The sequence below is a fragment of the Pongo pygmaeus genome, chromosome 3 (genome assembly GCF_028885625.2).
Source record: "Pongo pygmaeus isolate AG05252 chromosome 3, NHGRI_mPonPyg2-v2.0_pri, whole genome shotgun sequence".
Taxonomy (NCBI): domain Eukaryota; kingdom Metazoa; phylum Chordata; class Mammalia; order Primates; family Hominidae; genus Pongo; species Pongo pygmaeus.
In genome coordinates, this window is record NC_072376.2 from 117210830 (window position 1) to 117234558 (window position 23729).

The window sequence follows — 23729 nt, forward strand, 5'->3', positions numbered from 1 at the left end:
AAGAATGTCTTGGAGAACAGCAGATGACAGAAAAATGAGAGAAAGAAGATGATATTCTGTGATGAAATGAGACTCTTCAGGAAGGAGAAAGGGAAATTTGCTGGCAAGCAGCAATGATCACAAACTCCACCCCCAGGCTCAGTGGAATAATCCCCAATAAAGGAAGCACAAACCACAGAAAACAGAAAAGTAGTAATGATGCTAAATGTTCATGAGACTGGAACCTGGCCCTTGAGCTCCCATAACTCCATCTGTCTCAGCCTGATCTCTTTTTGTCTCAGCAATCTGCTGCCTGCTCTAGATTTCCCAGTTTGGCAAACCAACCGTTCAGTTTCTCTGGCTCTTTACTGTTTCTCTTCATCCCCCATATGATGACTTAATTTTCCCTCTGGCCTAGCACTTGTTTTGGAAAATGCTTCTGGTAACTGACCTCTTTGTCTTGACTAAGAGATTTGCTTCTTGTGCATGGCTCGGTAGTTCGTCCAGTAAGGTGTGTATAGGAATCATGGAACATACATTCTACCTTATTTGACTAAACACTTATAGCAAGAAAGCACACTAATGGGCCGATTAAAAAAAAAACTGATCTTGATTTCAATCACAGTAGAAAGTTATATAACTTGATCTCTACTGCCCCTTTCATTTTCATGGAAATTTATAGTGAGATTGAAAGTAGCAAAAAACTAAATTTCTATACCAGATTCTCAGAAATAAAAATCACCAAGGACCCTGATTCTCAATCGTTCTCTTTTTTTATTTTTTTAATTATACTTTAAGTTTTCGGATACATGTGAAGAACATGCAGGTTTATTACATAGGTATACACGTACCATGGTGGTTTGCTGCACCCATCAACCTATCATCTACATTAGATATTTCTTCTATATGCTATCCTTCCCCTATCCCCCAACCCTCCAACAGGCCCCGGTGTGTGATGTTCCCCTTCCTGTGTCTCTGTGTTCTCACTGTTAAACTCCCACTTATGAGTGAGAATATGCAGTGTTTGGTTTTCTCTTCCTGTGTTAGTTTGCTGAGAATGATGGTTTCCAGCTTCATCCATGTCCCTGCAAAGGACATAAACTCATCCATTGTTATGGCTGCATAGTATTCCATGGTGTGTATGTGCTACATTTTCTTTAGCCAGTCTATCATTGATGGGCATTTCAGCTGGTTCCAAGTTTTTACTATTGTGAATAGTGCTGCAATAAACATACATGAGCACCTGTCTTTATAGTAGAATGATTTAAAATCCTTTGGGTATATGCCCAGTAATGGGATTGCTGGGTCAAATGGTATTACTGGTTCTAGATCCTTGAGGAATCGCCACACTGTCTTCCACAATGGTTGAACTAATTTACGCTCCCATCAACAGTGTAAAAGCATTCCTATTTCTCCACATCCTCTCCAGCATCTGTTGTTTCCTGACTTTTTAATGATTGTCATTCTAACTGGTGTGAGATGGTATCTCATTGTGGTTTTGATTTGCATTTCTCTAATGACCAGTGCTGATGGGCTTTTTTTCCTATGTATGTTGGCCACATAAATGTCTTCTTTTGAGAAGTATCTGTTTATATCCTTCATCCACTTTTTGATTTTTTTTTTGTAAATTTGTTTAAGTTATTTGTAGATTCTGGATATTAGCCCTTTGTCAGATGGGAAGATTGCAAAAATTTTCTCCCATTCTGTAGGTTGCCTAATGATTGTGATGATAGTTTCTTTTGCTGTGCAGAACCTCTTTAGTTTAATTAGATCCCATTTATCAATTTTGGCTTTTGTGGCCATTGCTTTTGGTGTTTTAGTCATGAGGTCTTTGCCGATGCCTATGTCCTGAATGGTGTTGCCTAAGTTTTCTTCTAGGGTATTTATGGTTTTAGGTCTTAAGTTTAAGTCTTTATTCATCTTGAGTTAATTTTTGTATGAGGTGTAAGGAAAGGGTACAGTTTCAGTTTTCTGCATATGGCTAGCCAGCTTTCCCAACACCATTTATTAAATAGGGAATCCTTTCCCCATTGCTTGTTTTTGTCAGGTTTGCAAAGATCAGATGGTTGTAGATGTGTGGTGTTATTTCTGAGGCCTCTGTTTTGTCTCATTGGTCTATGTATCTGTTTTGGTACCAGTACCATGCTGATTTGGTTATGGTAGCCTTGTAGTATAGTTTAAAGTCAGGTAGTGTGATGCCTCCAGCTTTGTTCTTTTTGCTTAGGCTTGTCTTGGCTATACGGGCTCTTTTTTTGGTTCATATGAAATTTAAAGTAGTTTTTTTCTAATTCTGTGAAGAAAGTCAATGATAGCCTGATGGGTATAGCATGGAATCTATAAATTACTTTGGGCAGTATGGCCATTTTCACAATATTGACTCTTCCCATCCATGAGCATGGGATGTTTCTCCATTTGTTTGTGTCCTCTTTCATTTCCTTGAGTGATGGTTTGTAGTTCTCCTTGAAGAGGTCCTTCACATCCCTCGTAAGTTGTATTCCTAGGTATTTTATTCTAGCAATTGTGAATGGGACTTCACTCATGATTTGGCTCTCTGTTTGTCTGTTACTGGTGTATAGGAATGCTTGTGATTTTTGACATTGATTTTGTATCCTGAGAATTTGCTGAAGTTGCCTATCAGCTTAAGGAGTTTTTGGGCTGAGACAGTGGGGTTTTCTAAATATAGAATCATGTCACCTGCAAACAGAGACAATTTTACTTCCTCTCTTCCTATTTGAACATGCTTTATTTCTTTCTCTTTCCTGATTTCCCTGGTAAGAACTTCCAATACTATGTTGAATAGGAGTGATGACAGAGGGCATCCTTGTCTTGTGCCAGTTTTCAAAGAGAATGCTTCCAGCTTTTGTCCATTCAGTATGATATTGGCTGTGGGCTTGTCGTAAATAGCTCTTATTATTTTAAGATATGTTCCATCAATACATAGTTTATTGAGTTTTCTTTTTAGCAGAAAGGGGTGTTGAATTTTATCGAAGGCCTTTTCTGCAACTATTGAGATAATCATGTGTTTTTTTTCATTGGTACTGTTTATGTAATGGATTACATTTATTGATTTGCATACATTGAACCAGCCTTGCATCCCAGGTATGAAGCCAACTTTATCGTGGTGGATAAGCTTTTTGATTTGCTGCTGGATTCAGTTTGCCAGTGCAAAAGGCTGAAAATTCCAAACACCAGAATGCCTCTTCTCCTCCAAAGGATCACTCCTCTCCAGCAAGGGAACAAAACAGGACAACGAATGAGTTTGATTAATTGATAAAAGTAGGCTTCAGAAAGTGGGTAATAACAAATTCCTCCTAGCTAAAGGAGCATGTTCTAACCCAATGCAAGGAAGCTAAGAACCTTGATAAAAGGTTACAGGATCTGCTAACTAGAATAACCAGTTGAGAGAAGAACATAAATGATGTGATGGGGAGAATGGAACCAAGATGGAAAACACTCTTCAGGATATTATCCAGGAGAACTTCCCTAATCTAGCAAGACAGGCCAACATTCAAATTCAGGAAATACAGAGAAAACACCACAGTGATACCTCTCGAGAAGAGCAAACCCCAAAACACATAACCATCAGATTCACCAAGGTTGAACTAAAGAAAAAATGTTAAGTGCAGCCAGAGAGAAAGGTCAGGTTACCCACAAAGGGAAGCCCATCAGACTAACAGTGGATCTCTCTGCAGAAACCCTACAAGCCAGAAGAGAGTTGGGGCCAATATTTAACATTCTTAAAGAAAAGAATTTTCAACCCAGAATTTCATATCCAGCCAAACTAACCTTCATAAGTGTGGAAGGAGAAATAAAATCCTTTAGAGACAAGCAAATGCTGAGAGATTTTGTCACCACCAGGCCTGCCTTACAAGAGCTCCTGAAGTAAGCACTAAATATGGAAAGGAAAAACCGGTTCCAGCCACTGCCAAAACATACCAAATTGTAAAGACCATTGACACTATGAAGAAACTGCATCAACTAATGGGAAAAATAACCAGCTAGCATCATAAGGACAGGATCAAATTCACACATAATTATATTAATCTTAAATGTAAATGAGCTAAATACCCTAATAAAAAGACACAGACTGGCAAATTGGATAAGGAGTCAAGACCCATCAGTGTGCTGTATTCTGGAGACCCATCTCACTTGCAAAGACACACAAAGGCTCAAAATAAAGGGATGGAGGAAGATCTACCAAGAAAATGGAAAGCAAAAAAAAAAAAACAAAAAAAAAAAAACCAGGGGTTGCAATCCTAATCTCTGATAAAACAGACTTTAAACCAACTAAGATAAAAAAAAGACTATGAAGGGCATTACATAATGGTAAAGGGATCAACGCAACATGAAGAGCTAACTATCCTAAACATATATGCACTCAATTGTTCTCTTTAAAGATTACTGCTGAAATTATACCTCTTCAACCTCCAGCCAAAGAAAGGATTCAGAATTCCAATTGTTGTTAAATAGATATTTATTTATATAAATTTACATATTTTTATAAATAATATTTCAATATCTGGTTAATATGGTTCCAGTTTTTTAAAATCACTTGATACTTTGAAATGTCTCACACTGTATATCACTAAGGTATATAATTTATAGTTTGTTATAATGATATTCTTTTAACTGTTGGACCTTTGATAAGAAATATTTCTTCTTTCTCATATACATTTCAATGTATAGTTTCTTTTTAGAATTAGGAATTTAATCAATTGTTTGTTCACTTCAGTAAAAATATGACTTTCACAGTAGAATGTCAACCCACCTTCACTTACCCAACCCACTGGTAATCAAGATTCCATTCCTCTAAAACACACAAAATAATGCTGTCACCCAGTATTCTCAGCTGGCTAGTCACCCTTCTATAGTCTTCAGTCTATAGCCTATGCTCAGTGGTTAAATTATAGGTTTACCAAGAAGCAGTTGGATTTGCCCTCAAGGTTGTTTCATTCACTTCACTTGTTGTCATTTTAAATTTAAATAAATATTCTATAAATTATTAAGTATGTATGAAAGAAAAAAGAAAACAAATTTGTTTCTAGGAAAATTAAATTGAATGCTTGGAAAAGTCTTGATAAAGTTAAATCATAAATTGAAGTTGAATTAGGTGCAGAAAAGAATCTAAAAATTTAAGAAAGGTTTTTTTTCTTCTAAGGGCTTTAAATTTTAACTCCACTTTTACAGAATTCACTATTGAAAATTGTAACTGATGTATTGTGATTGTAATTTATTCAAAAAGGAGAGCAAGTAACTAAGTAAAAGGCCTTGCCTATGAGAATTTAATGAATAAATGTGCCTTTATATTCTTTCAGTTAAAATAACCTTTAAAAATATGTTATATTTTATGATTCCCTTTAAATCTATATTTTAGATTAACAGATTAACAAAAGTTTGTAATCTTGGATAGAATGGCACTACTGTGTAATTAAATGCTGATTCATCTGACTCCAAATCCTTAGCTTTTTACCACTATAGTAACATTATTCAATTCTTGCCTAATCTTTCATACCTTAAAACAAACAAACAAAGGACAACAACAACAAAAACCTTTAATTTTATATTACCCTCTAGCCAAACCCTAATTTTTCTTATTTTCAAAGTTAAGTTCCTCAAAATAATGTACTATGATTTCTTCCTCCATTCACTCTACAAGTTGCAGCAGCCAAAGTTCTGACAAATGAGTAACTCTGGCCAAGGCCTGGAACTGCTGTTGAAAAGTCCACCCATGAGCCTTTCAATTAGACTTTTCTAATGGGTTCTATTCATCCCCATCTTGTTTGATTTCAGTAGTATTTTAGATGGTTGGCTGTTTTCTTCCTCTTCAAAATGTCTCCTTTCTTGGTAATTCCTTCTACAGCACTGCGTTTTTTTATTTTTTTGTTTTCCTTAGTCTCTTGCAGGACTTCTTTTCATATTTACTTATTTTTCTCAGGATTTGTCAATGGCTCTTTTATGTCCCTTTCTTTCATTCATTTTTCTGATTATAAAAGTAAACTATGGCCATTATAGAATATTAGAAATTAAATATTTTCTTGAAATCAACACAAAACTTAAAATTATGTATAATCATGCCACCTGTCAATTACTACTGTCACATACTGATTATTTTCTCTGCCTTTTTATGCCTCACAGTGCTTAACAGAAATGAAATGATATTCATATTTAGTTTTGTTTTCTACTTTTTTGACTAAATATTATTTTATAAAATTTCCAACATTATTAAATATTTCTTGAAAATGTGATTTTTATAGCTGGATAACATTTTATAAATTTGTGATGGTTTATTTAAGCATTCTGCCTTCGTTACTGACATTTAACTTGCTTCCATATATATTTATTTTTAACTCAAAATAAAAATTTTACTTTTTTAACAGTAGAATTTAATTCACATTTATTGTCATAACCAATGTAACTTCCTTCTCTTTTCAATAAAGGTAAGAGAGTGTGTTTTTTCCAAACACACACCAGAGAATGTATTTCTGTTTTTCTTCTCACAAATAGTTAACTCTTGGCTTGGCACAGAATTCTTAAGTCATATTTTGCCCTATGAAAAGTTGATATTTCAGATTATGTTCTGAAATTTAGCATTGTGAAGCAGAAATATCTAGTCACCATGTTTTTATTTTTACAGGAATATTTTTTCTTCCCATCTGTTTGCTTATAAAAACTTTTATTCACCTATGAACTTAACAATATTTACTAGGCTATGTCTGGATTGATTATCCAAAATTAACCCTGGTAGAGTAACTTCATCAAGAGCCAACAGTGAAGAGTCATCAGCATTGACATCTTTTTCTAAAGTCATAAAACCAGGATTTTCTTAATGCAGAACTGGCTGACTACCAAATAACAGTATTATTAAATATATAGATGCTGACAAACATTCTTCAGACTTATGTAGCAATTTATACTTACAGAGAACTTAGGAAATACGAAGATACATACATAATTCAACTCTGACCCAAGAATTATTTATTTGTTCATTTTTATGTTTCCTAGTTATAATATGTTGATATATAACTTAATGATTTACAGGAACCTGCAAGAACATCATTTAATTTGATTCTCATCACAACTATGAGAGAGAAGTTTGGCTATTGCTTCCCTATTTTATGGATAAGAGAAATAATCCCCAAAGCAATTCAGTTACTTTCCCAACTTTGTCCAACTACTAAGTCTCAGAGTAAGATTTGCAACCAGGTATTTTGTTTCCAAACAGTTTGTTATTCCCATTATTTTGGACTTTTTACATAATTTATATAATTATGAGCCCAAAAGACAGAAAAGGAGCCCCTGTGGACTGTAGGAAGTATATGTGTGATTCTCAGTATGTGCTGATAGGTTTCATACTATCCACCTGGAATCTCACCACCCTGGCTTGATTATACAGGCCCTTAAGGGACTTATTTTTCTTCAGAAAGCCCATATAAAACACAGATTTTCAAAAAAATTACAACTTATTTTTTTAAGGGAGCATATGTTAGTAGACGAAAAGAATAACAACTAGTGCAAGAAATGTATGTTGACCAAAAAAACAAAAAAACAAAAAAAAAAAAGGAAGGAGGTAATTATTGAAAGAGAATAGGCCTATATGTACATTTTTTCTATTTCATTAGATACCTCTTGTATCATTTCTATTTGAAGATTCTGTAATACTCTAAATATCTTATAATTCACATGCTTTGAATTGTCACCTGATATAAGGTAGTTTCTTCATAATTTAAATACAAAATATTTTAAATTTGATAGGCACTACACTATAAATCCCTCAAATATATATATTTTTAGCAGATTTTCATATTAAATACTTTATAGCATTGCTAAAAATTAGAACATTTTCTATATTATATATAGTGTACACATTTTTAAGGTAATAAAAATTAGGACACATTATATTGTAAGAAGTGTGTGAGTTTTGTACCACATGAAAGTTGATACACTTGCTATTTGATTACTACAATATACCCATTATGATTAAATAGTATTGCAGTAAAAGGGTTCTTTACTTTCAGGATATTTTACTTGCACTTTTTGCATTTACTTGTGCTGGTTTTTTACGCTCCATTTTCCACAGACTCATGCTAACGGGGCCAGGTGACAACCTCACACTCAATGCATTACATTACAAAAGAGGAACCCTGAACTTACGAATCCTCTCTTATGGAGAGATGTGATGCCTGCCCTTTGCTCTGGAGGAAAACACTATCTCTATCTTCCAAGGATATTTGCTATACAATAATCTTTAAAAGATAGCTCAGAACAAAGGAAAGTTAGTACTTCACTTTTAAGATGTGCAGAAGCACAAGGTACCCATGAAAAATTGTCTCCCCCAAATCATTTGTAATACAGTTAGAACTTTGTGATAATTTCTGACTATATAAGATAAATACTGAACTACATATTCATATTAGCATTGTTGAGATATATGACCTTGCCTTTCTTTTACAGCTTTAATAGTTTATGTCTGGTAATAATGTCTGTGTGGTTCAAGATTAGGAATCTATTCAGCTTCTCAAATATACAAAGTAAATAGCTATATGATGCCTGAATTAGTTTTGAACATTATTAAAGCTAACTTATGTCTTTTTTTATCTTGCCACTGACTGGCATTTATCTCAATCAGAATGCAAAAAACACAAGACATAAGAAAACATTGCTTGGGAAAATTAGTATTATGTTCACTAAATGTATATTTAAACATTTTTTGAAATTCTCTTATTCTCATCATTATATGAAAACTTACATAAAATTATGGTATGATAACTTATGAAAATCATGGAAAATATTGTTTGTTAAGCAAAATTCAAATTCACATGTATTAAAATATTTGTAACTGATATGCACACATATACATATATACATATGTACATATATCTATATATACATATGTACATATATCTATATACTAGATATTATTACTGAGAATGTTTACATCTTCCAAAAAGAGAAATCACTTCAGTGTTCCACTATAAAACTAATGCAGCTCATGAATGTATTTTTATATAGAGTATATATTAGAAAGTAAATATTATATATCTACTTGTATAGTGTACATATATACTATGCATATACACATATAGTATATATGTATAATATATACAGTATATATTATAAGTGTACATTGGACATGCATATATGTACACGTGTACACTTGTAATATACGCTGTATGTAATATGTAGTTTCTAATACATATTGTATATATTATACATATATACTACATGTACATATATAATATACACAGTATATGATCATATATATTAAGTAATATATACACTATAATACACAGATTATATATATTTTAATATGGACAACTTATTTTTAATATTATCTTAGATTCTCATATTTTGGTAATACATATGATTATCTAGCATATAATTAATTAAATTCCAGCTTTGCATTCTAGTTTTAGAAGTTCTTAAATATATTTCTGCTCCTTTAAAATGAAAACAATTGGGAGGGGTTGGGGAGAAATAGGGGTGAAAGAGGCTGGAAAATACTTATTCAAAAATAAATAAATCTATCCACTATTCAAGAATGAGTCAAACATTCATTATCACTCAAATAACTGCCAAGCAATTGAAATCCTTCTAATTGCAAGTACCCTAAACGTAGCTTATTGCCTTCCTTTCCTGTTTCCTGACTTCTGTGGGTCGTTTCATTCGCACCTCTCTTTTAAGCCATCTGGGATCCTCTGTACAACTGAGCTTTAATGCTGGACACCTGGTCTGACAATGTTTGCTTCTCTCTTTCACCTGCCAGCCCTTTGTTCCTCCCCAAGATTGAATGAGCCCTACGAGTCCTGTCAAGCATGCACACATAGCAGCTTTTCTTGCATTCAATCTTAGACTAGTCCTTAAGTCTGGTAAATCCTTTCATTATTTTGCCTTACCCATTTAGCTGTTCCATCTATTTCGTGATCTCTAGAATCTTATAATCCACATGAGAATTATATCTAGATAAATGTGATACTTCTAGAACACCAGGGTGGAAGGAAGGAAAGGCATAACTGAAAATAAAAATCATATAAAACTCCCTGTTCTTGCTAGAAAATAGTTATAAATCATTGGGGTTTGTGCTCAAATTTAAAAATGCAAAATATACAGGATTTCATATGTGTAATCAGTACTTAGGAAAATATCATATAGCTCTTTCACAAAGCAGGTAAGCCCTACTTACCACTCAAGACATAATTTTTCATTCTTTGTCTAGTACCTCCCAGGATTTGTATCCCAGCTCTTTAGCTCCTCCTACACACAAAGCTCCTTTTACACTTCCAAAAATAATTTCTGATCTGACATCCCAGTGATATTGAGTCTATACCTCAACTTCCATCTGTTTCCCACTCTCAATTTCTATAGACTGTACAAGTAAGAATATGGTACTTGGCTTAGCATTCATTCCTTTTAATTATTCAGAAGTCTTTCCAAACTTTAGCCTTTTTCAAGTTCCTTCTTTCAGTCAATACAGACAACTTTCCTAGTTTAACTCAAACACAATTATACTTCTCCCAGGCTTCTGTTAAAATGATATCACTCCAGTGCTCAATAAAACAAATCCAGAAAAATATTTGTCATTCTAATTGTATGAAAAAAGAAAATAAAAATAATTATAACAAAAATTCTGTAAGCATTACTGAGTTTTAAGAAAAGAAGCAAATAAGTTGGAAGGTCAAAGAATCTTATGGCAAGTCTTTAGTCAAATTAGATATTTCAATAGAACACCATGAAGAAGCCAGCTTTGGGAATGAGATAAGTGGAGTAATTATAAACTTCATTGAAATAATGAGGATAAGGGTCCTGTTATTGATGGCCTCAGAGCAGATAAGTTGCAACTAGGTTTTGATAACTTGCACTTGATAAGCCAGTTCCAGAAAAATATTTTCACAGTGAGTACAGGGCTCAAGAGAACACTGATTTAGTCAGGTAACCGTGGAGAAATTTTAAACACTGATTCTCTCCTACCTCCTCCTGCTCTGTAGAACTGCTCCCAGGTTCTTTCCTGCTGTTCCTTCTCCTGTTCCATGTCCCATTGCCTGTGAGAAATATCACCAATTTTCACAATTAAGTAAAGAATCAGAATTAATTAATCTCTTAATGATACAGTCTTAGAACTCAAGTAATATTTTTAAAAGTTACAAGGGAGAGAAGAGGAAAATTCTAATCTGAGAAAAAAAGAGAAAATTCTCCAAATGTAATATCTACATATACTGTCATCTGCTGCAGCATAGAGTAAGGACTATCAGTGGTGAAGGTGAATTCTAATTCACAGGAAAATATACTGGGAATGATGTGACAAGCAAAACTTGCAGCCTCATCTATAACTGTCTGGTATATCAAGTAAACTTAGTTAACTTGAGATTTTAAACTAAGAAACTAAATGAGCCCTCCCAACAGAACTGAACTTTTGTGAGGCCATATGTGAAGAGTGGAAGTAAAATGATTCTTGGTTTAAAAGATAAAGATAGGGGGGAAAAAAAAGCATAGTAGCACAGAATGCCATGGAGCTCCATAACTGTGGAGAAGCCCACGGGGAGGGGGAATTTAAATGAAGGACAAAGGAGACATAGATATAAATGTACTATAGGTCACCCAGTTAGACTGAGAAAATTTCAGAGAGCAAAAAAAAAAGTGTTGAAATAAGACATGCAAAGATGTTTTAACTAGTGATAGGGAACCTCTGGGAAGAGGATTTCAGTGGTATGTTTGAAGAATCCTTTTATTGTCTCCATTTGGATAGACATGTTTCCCAGTGACTTGGATGAGACCATGGATGCAAGTTGATATATCTGCACTAAGGACAAGGTAGACAGAAATTCTAATAACTGGTTTAGATTTTCCAGTTGTTCAACTGGTCCCTCATTTTTCTTTCACTATTGCCCTTGATCTTTCCTACACTGACTCTTCCTTTCCTTTCCCATACAGTCATTCCTAACAATGTTGCTATATCCATGACTGTGTTTCCTAAATTATATTCACATCTTGGACCTCTCAAAATTGACTACCACCCCCACCATCCCACCAGAGCTATCCTTGCTAATGTCCTTATTTAGGAAGGTGTCTTAGTTGTCAAATTCGATGGACTTCTTGTGTCATACCTCATCCTATTAGCCTCTCTGGTATTCACCTCCTTTGACAAATTCATGCTTATTACATTCTCTGTCATCTCCTTTGTGTCCTTCCTCTTTAATTCCTTTAAAACATTGGAATTCCTTATAGTTCCTTTTGTCTTCTTACTCTCTGCTGCCTTTTAGAGCAATCTCACATACTTTCGTGACTAAAACAAACATCGGATGCAGTCCTTTAACCCTGTGTTCCAGACCAAATATCTCCTCTATGTAACATCCAACAAAACGAATTTGACAAAACTGCCATTGCTTTCTACGCCTAATCTAACCTTGTCCTCCAGAAGGCATGAGCTCAAAAAATAGAAGCAGAAAACATGAGTCATCTATACTAGATTATAAATTCCTTCCCAACCTCATGTTCTATGTTCAGTGATGTGTTGGAAATCAGTTGAGTATAGTTAACCAGCTATAGTGTTTGTAGCAACAAGGAATGCAATTTTATTGCAGGTTACTTCAATTCTTATAAAATCTTCATTAAAATATCATCTTTAAAAAACATTAAAAGGCCCATTTCAAATTCTGAGTGTTCATTTTCTTAGTGAATTACTGTCTTTATTTTGCATTATTCTTATGTTCATTATGTCAAAAAGTCTACACACTTAATTTTCTCCCTTGTATCATTCATATTTTAAGGATAGAAAGTTTGTGGTCTGTAAAGGCCATCTTCCTACATTAGGAAACTACTGATTATTTCTATGTATAAAATTTCAGGTTTGGCCTTTCAAGGAAAACAATGCATCTTAATTTTAAAATAGATGCTCTTATAAAGGATATATTTTATTTTTTTACTGATACTTGGATGATATAAACATTCACATATTCTTATTTGATAATTATTTGAGGGGTGCCATAAAGGATTCATCTACAACTATACAAAACTTCCTTCTCCCTCTTATATGCAACCTTTCTAAAGTAGGAAGAGAAGAGCTGGGTTGCCAGATTCCAAACACACATGAAAACCATTGCACCTAAATTTAGAATTTTAAAAAATCTTTTCCATATTCCAATTTGGCTTTGATAAAATTTGAATTCTGAGCTACACTTTAAAAGTTATTCTTTTTTTTTCTCTATCTAGGCTTAGGAGTAGGGTAATGCTGTTCATGAAGCACTTTATGTCATTATGTGTGTTAAGTCTAATTCTACAGAGGAAGTGAGCTGTTATAAAATCAAAGTATGTTCATTGGATTTGATGTAAGAATTAGAATGGTAGAGAGAGAAGGAGAAGATTATTTTATTCCATTCATGAATAACAGAGAAAATGGTCTCTCCTGCATGTCCTCTTGACCTATATACCATGAGCATAGAAGCATATATATGAGAAAACTGAAAATAACTGGTTGACCACAAATAAACAGTGATTCTTATTGCCAACATTCCAACCATAGCTTTTTCCACTCAAAATATGCAAGAGTTCTGTTACCTGGAAGATCTTTCTCCCCTTGTATCATTTAGCTATGGTTATGTAATAATCCTCCTCATCCAGCCCCCTTCCCCCAAGAAAATCTCAGTGGCTTAAAACAATAAGCATTTATTATTTCGCATGAGTCTGTAAGTCATCTGAGTGTTTTGTGTGTGTGTGGTCTTAGATGGGCTCACTCAGTCATACACCTGTGGTCAGCTGCAGATTAAGTAGGTACCTCTGATAATCCAGGCAGATCTCTTTCACATGACTAATTAGCCATAAGCATGTGTAGGTCAGTAATTCTCCATCAGCCTAGCCCAAGCTCAAGGGGGAGGCAAGAGCAGAAGTGCATAAGGCCTCTTCAGGCCTAGGCTCAGAACAGGCACACCTTCACTTCTGTCTCATTCTTGGCCTAGATTTAAGGGGTGGAAGATGGACTCCACTTATTGTTGGAAGGAGCTGCAAAATATATTACAAGGAGATTTGTTCCAGTTACTATTGTGAATAATAACATATTCCAAAACATAATGGCTAAAAACAATTTATGTTTCTGAAAGATTCTGGGGGTCAGGAATTTAGACAAGAATGCAGTGGCTGTCCTTTACTGGTTTCAGGAAGACTTGAAGCTTAGGAGTAGCTTGGCAGCTGGAGGCTAGAATCATCTGAAGGCTCTTTCATTCACAGGCCTGGGACCTGGGCTGTGGAGATTCAAAGATGAGTAGTGTTGACTGGGTAGCCTCCATGTGGCCTCTCCATGTAGTTTGGCTTCCACATAGTATAGTGACCACAAGGGACTCAGACTTCTTATGTGGTAGTTCGGGGCTCCAAGCCCAGGACTCCAAGACGGAAGCTGAATTGCCTTTTATAACATATCTTTAGAAGTCATACAGCAGCAATTCCATCATATTTAATTAATCAAGGCAATAGAAGCTAGACTGAAAAGGAGAAGAACCAGCCTCCATTTCAACAGAATGTCAAAACCATGTTGGAGAAAATTACGTGGGGCAGGAGATATTGTTGCAGTCATTTTAAAAAAGTACAGTCTGCTGTAATCCGCATTTTAGCCTCACCAATTTACATTCCTTCTATGTGCAAAATACACTCACCTGACCCCCCAAAACCTCTATTAGTACGTCAACTTAAAGACCAACAGTTCATTATTTAAATCAGGTCCAGGTGTGGATGAGGCGCCTTGAATATGATTCGTTGCGTTAGACTCTTAAAGTTTCTCTAGTTTTCTCTAATTCTGAGGATCTGTGAACTAAAGAGGCCCCCTGTCAGGCTGCTATGGAACAATGCCCTCAAGAGTCTAAGGAGACCTAACATTTAACAGAGAAGTTTTGGGAGGCATGGCCTTGTGTACTTAGAAAAACTTCCATCTGTGTTAAAGGGTTTATCAAGTATCATTGTTAATCTTTCTGAGGTGTGAACAAAGGGTTATATTGTGAGGTCATTGGTTTTATCTTGACCCTATTAGCTGAAACAGTTATGAGCCCACTCTGCCTCTTGATGGGGAAGTAAAAATGTTATATTATAAAAAGACATGTGATTTAGGAGATACTGGTGCTAGTATCTTTGGAAAACATAACCTGCCATAGAGTGAAACCATGGGGTTAAGTGAGTGGGATATAAATCTGATTAATCTACCACACCCTCTTAAAAAGTTATTGACTCACTTTTTGGACAAATATTTATAGTGTTTTTTAAGTTCCAGGTACAGTTCTAGGTACTAGAAAAAAATAGTGAATAAAAAAGACATTCTACTCTCATAGTGCTTTACATTCTCCTCTTGGGGTCAGAATAATAAGTAATAAGCAACCTATAGAGTATATTAGATAGTAGTGTGTGAAAAGAAGGGAAAAAAGCATAAAGAAGAAGATAGAAGGTGTATGTGGTAGATTACAAGTTTAGATAGCATTACTAGGAAGTTCTCACTGAGAAGATATTTTAGTAAAGACCCAAAAACGGTGAGAGAGCCATATAGATTTTAGGGGATGAGAACTCCAGGTAGAAGATACTAGACAACTTTGTAGCAGGTACAAAGCTGTATTGAAAGTATAGCAATGGAGTGAGCAAGTGGTGAGAAATGAGGTTGCAGTGGTAATGAGGGGCAGGTCATGTAGAAATCTATTGGTCATTGTAAGTAATTAGACATTCACTCTGAATGAAATAGGAAGCAATTAATGGGTTTTTAGTTTATGAGTGAAATGAACTAATTTCCCATTAGACAAAATGACTTTGGCCGCTTTGTTGAGAACGGAGTAAAGAGGAAAGGACAGAGCAGGGTAAGTGGTTAAGAAATGATTGAATTAATGCAGACTAAATGGGCTAAGGTGGTAGCAGTGGTGGTGACAAGAAGTAGTCTGATCCTGCATACATTTTGAAGGCAGGGACAACAGGACCCATTGAGGTATTGGATGTGGACTATAAGAAAAAAAAAAGTCAAGTATAATGCCAACATTTTTGGCTTGAACTATTTGATGGATTTTCTGGCAAGATGAAGTTGAGAAGGTATGAAGGCAAGAAGAAAACTTGGTGCCTAAATACTCTGCTGTGTTTTAAGAGGAGCAGCATATGGTATACAAATTGATTCTTCTTCGCAAAACCAAGAACAACTGTGGATTATTTGTTTCTTTCTTTGTTTGTGGCATCGATAAATGAATTATTCCCAGTGAGAAATGAGAGAACCTAGAAAAAGCATTTAAGAACTCCCAATTCTTTGTCTAGCTTTTGTTATGCTAGGATCCCTGAGTCTAAGATCAGTCATTCAAACAATCTTTAAGACCTTGTGTCAAAAAATATCAAAATAATGTTATTGTTAGTTCTTAAAGCTAAAGGTAAAAGCACATTCTCTTGCTTTTTACTTGTCTTTTTTGGGGGAGTTGGGGGGAATGGTTTCACAGTCCATCTAATAGATACCTTATGGATTCTCTGAATAGCGGCCCTAGGTATACACACATTGGCTCTTGCCGAAACTTCAGGGTGAGTGTTATTCCCTTTGCTCTTTACTTAGTTGAAATTCTCTCTATGCCTGAAGGCACATTTCAAGATCTTTCTCTTCCTTAAAGAGTTATCTTACCACTCTAGATAACACTTAGTTTTATAACAATCACTTATTATTCTTTCTTTTTTTGTGTTAGGTTTCCCTTTCCGTTTAAATTATAAACCAATTTTTGGGAGGCAACGTATCCCACGCTGAGAAGGAATTCATCACATGCACTGATGTATTTGTGATTTCATAAAAATAGAACTGGACTTTTGGTCAAAAAACATGATTTAAAAATAAGTCTTCACTTAAACGTTACTGGCTATTGATCAAGTAATGTTAAGCAATTATACTCAACTTTTCCAAGGTTTAGTTTGTTTGTTAATACTGGTGAAATATTTCACTGAGTTTGAAATATGTTTGATTTCCCAGCATTATGGGGAGGATTAGATGAAGTGCTATGTCAATGTTAGGAAACGTAGTTGTGTTATATTCTAGACCAGAGTCTCCCTTATGGGCAGTACTGGTCACCCAGCACCGTATCAAGCCAGGCTCATCAGGAGTTATTCAGGCTGGTTGACTTTTTCCAACACTTCAGCAATTCTCTCCTTAATAGCTTCCACATAGCTAAAATTTCCATGTATCTTCTCATTTATGATACCTTGAATATTTTGAGTTTCCAAATAGCTAGAGTTTTTAACATGTCAAAAAGCTCTCTGGGTGAGTTTAGCATTGTCATAAATGGAGCACTTTGAGATATAAATGATGAGAGGGACAACTTCCCTTTAATTTCATTGATTACTATCAACTGCCAATCAGGCAGTACTTACCCCACCTGCTAACTAATCCAAAAGCAACACTTAGCTCAGAGAAAAGCAAAGGTAATATGCAAAAAGCCGACAGTTTCAGCTCTTAACAATGTCATTAATTAACCATTTCCAGAAGAGTTTTTAATATTCATTGACATTTTATTGTTATTAACAATACATTTATTGAGCACCTATCAAGAACTAAGATTCCAAAAATGGTATAAAACACAGCAACTGCTCTTGTGTCATTTAAAATCCATTAAAATATACACAATTTTTTCAGGTGTGTACATGTGCTCAAGGTTCTAGTGCATACTTAACTCTACTAAGGGGAGAGTGAGAAATCCAAAAGCAGGAGAGGATAAACAGATTTAAAAAAAAAAAAAGTCAGTTCCCTAAGTTTACATGAAGAATATGTTTACCTAAAGGCTTCTAAGAGACATTTTGATAAAAACAGTTTATAAGATCCACTTCTACCAATGATAACTTTCTTTCCTCAATATCTGCTGCTGCTTACATCTCTCTAAAAGGACTACTTTTTATATGCAGAGGGACGTTAATTCATTTTCTAATAACAGAAGCAAAAACTTAGGGTGATGTAAAAAACAACAGAAGGAAGTAGAATTAAAGTACCATGAAGATAGAGACTATGACTATTTTGCAAATTCCCAGGACTCAGGAGGGAGATTGAAACACAGCAGGTACTCTACAATAAATATTTTTCGAAGGAGTGGATGGATGGATGGATGGATGGGTGGATGGAGATGGGAATTAATTGAATGAAGCCCTTCAAATTGCAATTGTTAAGTCTAGGACAAAAATCTGCATTTGAGATATGGAAATGGGAACTTTATTAGTGACAAAATTCTGAATCTTCCTCTCTGGTTCACAATTTCCTCGTGTCTTAAAGAAAATGATTGGATATTTAAGGTCATTTCTAGGTCTAAAATAAGATACTTTGATAATATCATGACAACATTTTGAGTCTTATGTTTAGCTATGATTCATCTCTGAACCAGTAATTTGGAATGTATTTTTAATAATAACAGTATTAATTACTAACTGACTTCATACATTAGTTAGCTAAATAATCAAAATAACATTTCTACAAAGTAAGAATCATTAAGTGCCTCTTTATTCAAATGAAGAAACTGAGGTTTATACAGGTAAGTAACTTGCCAAGAGCACAGAGGTAGGCATGATAGAGTTGAGGCTATGGATCAGGTCTGGCTCACTCTGATTCCCATGCCTGGAGCTGTTGTCTATTATTTAACACACCTTCTTTTATAAGACATTTGTGTGTAAAAGGTCCATAACTTGAGAGGAGGTACAATGTTGTTTCTTTACAGCTAGGCCAGTCACCAGTGTTGCTGAGCTGGACATAGGGTTAGGATTAGGAAATTCCATCAAGCATAAAACAAGACAAAGATGAATATCTTGTGTCAATGTGTTCAGGATTCAGCCACAAGGCAAGAGAGCAGATAACAGGGCAGAAGGAATTAAGAGTACGGGACAGTTTGGGGGGACTGAAGGTAAAGGCAGTTTGAAATTTTGGACAGTAGCCAGAAATCAGGGCATATAGAAGAACAAAAAAGATCAGAACAATAGCAAGCAAGAGAGCAGAGCACATGATAGTGTCCATTGACCTTAATCACTGGAGCAGATCCCTTCTGGTGGGATTTTTTTTTTTTTAATCATTGCATATAGCAGAAACCAATTTTCAATTGCAGGTCTGGGAACAGCATGAAGAAGCAGAATTGGTGGCTCCAAGCTAACTGGGGCAGGGGATCAGTGGCAGCTGCTGGTGAGAAACTCCTGACACCTTAGCATACTTTCTTAGCGCTTGAGAGTTTCACTATCTGTTCAGTCCCTTTTGCAAGGGGAAATTGGTTCTGCAGCATATATCGTAGCTTCCCAGCTGGAAGAGTGCAATTATGGATTGCTGGAGTCCACCACAACTGATGGGTTCTTTCTTTTTTCCCCTGTCAGGAAAAAGTGACTCATGGCAATCGTATATTGGTGTCATATACATAACTCTTCCCCTCCCTGCCCTTCTGCACCACCCCCAATATACTAACTCACCATTGGCATAAATCTACTTTTGTAATTCTACATTGCAAGTTGTTGGTATTTGCAAGATGCTGTTCTAGGTGGAGGAGATGAAAAGATGAATGAGATATGATTCCTGCCTTTGAGGGGTTCACAGTCTAGATGGGAGAAAGGCATGCATAAACCAATAATCATAGCTAACAGATATGGAGCACTTATAGCAAGGCAGATGCTATTATACTTGCTATATATATTAGCTATATATGTTACCTCATTTAATCCTCAAAGCTACCCCATAAGGTACGAGTCTTATCCTCACTTTATAGATGAAGAAACTCATGCACAGAGGGGCTAAATAAATTACTCAGGATCACTCAACTAATAAGAGTTGGAACCCAGAATTCTAAACCAAACAATATGGCCCCAGGGCCTGTCTTGTGAAGATGACATACTGCCTTCTCATAAATAAAAAATTACTGAGTACAATTATCAGAGCAAGAATTGAGACATACAGAAAAGGAAAATGACCATATGAAAAGAGTAAAGACTTGCAATGAGTAGAGTAAGCGGGATTATGTTGACTGTCATAGGACTTTTAATACACTTTTCAATTTTTCTGGGCCTTAAGTTATTCATGGGGAGAACAATACATATGTTCAAGTATTATTGTAAAGATAATAAAGACTGTATAGAAAATACCTACCACAGTGCCTGGCATATTAGATATTTAATAAATGATGCTTACAATGAAATAGTGGTAGTTGTTGTTGCTTTTGTTGTCACTATGATGTTGTACATAAGTACTGTAGGGACACAAAGGAATCGTGACTGATTCTGTCTGAAAAGGGAAGGTGGCTGAGGAAAGACATTGTGAGGCTTGGCATAAAAGGTGGCATTTGAACTGCACCTTGAAGGATAATCATTTTCTAGACAGATGAAGGGAAGAGATGCATTCTAAATAGAGAAAACATGTGCTAACATATTTGGAAAATACCAAGTTTTTGTTGGTTTGGATAAATCATGGTGTGTGTGTCTGTGTGTGTGTGTGTGTGTGTGTGTGTGTGTTTAGAGTGGCTGGAGATGACACTATAAAGATTTGAAGGGCACAAATCATGAAAACGTTGCAAGTCATTGAATTTAGCCCTAAACACATAAAATATGAAAGGTTATATGGTAACTAACTCAGAAGTTTTTTGGATCCCTCTAAACTAGTTTTTTAATGGAATGTTTCCTTTTCTTCCTTCTAAATATTTTAAAACACAGTAATACTGCTTTATAAGACAACTATATGGTGTTCAACAGCTGGCCAAACTTTCAGTTTCATTTTACTCTAGAGTTACTATGTGTACTTCTCTGTCTATCAACAATTCATGAGCAAATCAGCCAGTGTTAGAAATGGACGATAAAGAATAAATGTGGCAGAAATATTCCATTTAATGGCTTGTTGGAACTGTTGCATTTACTGGTCACCCTACTTTTGCCCCAGACATAAAATGGCAAAGCCTCATTGCTCAACATTTAGATAAGAACCCTTTTTTTAAAATTTCAACTATTAGTTTAGATACAGGGGATACATGCGCAGATTTGTTACATGGGAATATTGAGTGATGCTGAGGTTTGGAGCACAGATCCTGTTACCCTAGTAGTGAGCATGGTAACTGATAGGTAGTGTTTTAACCCACCCACTCCCACCCTCTAGTAGGCCACAGCATCTATTGTTCTCATATTTATGTCCATGTGTGCTCAGTGCTTAGTTCCCACTTATTAGTGATAACATGTAGTATTTGGTTTTCTGTTCCTGTGTTAATTTGCTTAGGATTATGGCCTCCAGCTCTATACATGTTGCTGCAAGACATTATTTCATTCTTTTTATGGCTACATAGTATTTCATGGTGTATATGTTCACATTTGCTTTATCCAATGGGATGATTTCATGTCTTTGCTAGTGTAAATAGCACAGCTATGAACATACGAATGCATGTGTCTTTTTGGTAGAATGATTTTTTAAAAAAAAATATACCCATTAATAGGATTGCTGGGTTGAAGAACCCATTTTTTGATTGTTGTTAAATTTAATTCTCCCTGTGAAGGGTAATAAGCAGTATGTGTGTGTCTATGTATGTGTCTTTGAGTGTGTGAATGACAAAATTCTTGTTTATATAAATATTGTACACACTTGTTTGAAACCATCTGATGTCTCACTTTCCCAGCACTAAAACGAAATGAAACAAAAGCACACCAATAAATAAATAAATACTTCACCAAAAAGATACTAGTTTTTGGGACAATTAATAAGTAAAATAAGCATAAAAGTTTTTTGAAGAATGAAGAAATAGAAAAACAAAATGCTATTATTTCCTTTGGTCTTTAGGCAGAAGGGCAAATCCAACTACAATGATTTTGTAGCCTTATCTAAAAGCCAATTGGGAGAACCTCCATCTGCTCTCATTGCTAACATAATATAGTCAAGATGCCTTTTGAACAACTATTTGACTCTTCAGCAGTTATTGCTATTGTAGCTGATTCTCATCACTTTCTTTTCTCGCATGACCCCTGGAATATACAAATGATCATATAGTAGATAATTGTATACAACAGTTTATTTAGCATTCCATCAGAAATATCATTGTTACTATTATTTTAATAAAAATTACCAAATAATCTTAATCTGGATTATTCAAAGAATGCCTTTTACTTTGAATGAACTGAGTTTTGCTGTACAATTCCTTAGTGAAGAAAGTTATTACATATGGTTCTTTGTGCTTCCTTTGCTTCGGTTTGCAGACAAGATGAATTATTTTAATTTTTTTCTTATAAGTTCATCAGGCTAACTGTTTAATCATTTTTATTGCCCATCTCATCTGAGTTATATTAAATCTAATTTTCCTATATTTGGGTACATTGGTAAATACCAAATTATTTTTAATATTCAAATATTTGTCTCATCAGAATTATATAAACAGTGTTTTCCTGTCATTGTAAAGTGAATATTTAACATGTCCAGTTCTCAAACACCGTTTTCATGTTTGACTCCATTACATTGCTAGTAAAGTCAAATCTGCCATAAATGGATGGTACATTCTTTCTGTCCATTATATATGCCTTGCTTTTTCTTCCACTGAGTGAATTTTAGAAAATTATTTATACCAATTGTACTAGCCTGATTTTTCAAGTATAAGGTCATTTTTACTTACATATACCCCTCCAAAATCATTTATCTACCTTGTCATAATGCATGCTAACAGCACCCTTCAATTCAGTATCATCTGCAAATTTCATTAATATATTGTTTACTCCCTTTCCAGGTGATTGATGTAGATATTAAATATGACTATAGTTAACATCAATCCCTTCCTAACTTGGTTACAAATTTCTTCAAAATAAAATAGCATTTTTAGTATTACTCCTAATTTGTAGTTCTTCAATCAATTTTGTATTCTAATGGTACAAGAATGTTCAATGAAAGTTAATTTTAACTTTTAAAAGTCTGTCTCAGATTGCTAAAATAAAACATGTTCTGCTTTCTGTATTTCTCACATTAAGTAATTCTAATTCTGTAAAAATTGTGGACAATCTCATTAACCTGTAAAAGTAATTTATAAATCCAAGTTATCTCTGAAACATGATGCAATCATCTTGGGGAGACTTAAATGTCTACAAAATTTCTCTAGGGCTTTACAATATTGCTGGTCTTCTGAGAAATTCCGTTTATGTTTCATTTGGAAATGTTAATTCCTATGAAACTAAGGTATTCTTGTTTTTTTTAAAAATATACTTTAAGTTCTGGGATACATGTGCAGAACATGCAGGTTTGTTACATAGGTATACATGTGCCATGGTGGTTTGCTGCACCCATCAACCCTTCATCTACATTAGGTATTTCTCCTAATGCTATCCCTCCCCTAGCCCCACATCCCCTAACAGGCCCCAGTGTATGATGTTCCTCTCCCTGTGTCCCTGTGTTCTCATTGTTCAACCCCACTTAGGAGTGAGAATATGCAGTGTTTGGTTTTCTGTTCCTGTGTTAGTTTGCTGAGAATGATGGTTTCCAGCTTCATCCATGTTCCTACAAAGGACATGAACTCCTCCCTTTTTATGGCTGCATAGTAGTCCATGGTGTATATGTTCCACATTTTCCTTATCCAGTCTATTATTAATGGGCATTTGGGTTAGTTCCAAGTCTTTGTTATTGTGAATAGTGCTGCAATAAACATACGTGTGCAGGTGTCTTTATAGTAGAATGATTTATAATCCTTTGTGTATATACCCAGTAAAGGGATTGCTGGGTCAAATGGTATTTCTGGTTCTAGACCCTTGAGGAATTGCCACACTGTCTTCCACAAAGGTTGAACTAATTTGCACTCCCACCAACAGTG

The 23729-nt window shown here is 34.9% G+C and overlaps 1 long non-coding RNA gene across 1 annotated transcript in view; it reads right to left on the reverse strand.

Moving 5' to 3' along the window:
* The window catches only part of LOC134739452 (uncharacterized), a 132251-nt gene that overhangs the window by 15972 nt on the left and 92550 nt on the right, over positions 1-23729 (reverse strand). Inside the window, exon 3 of the long non-coding RNA XR_010126088.1 lies at positions 10945-11015. This is a non-coding gene — a long non-coding RNA (uncharacterized LOC134739452). The remainder of the gene's footprint in view (positions 1-10944; positions 11016-23729) is intronic.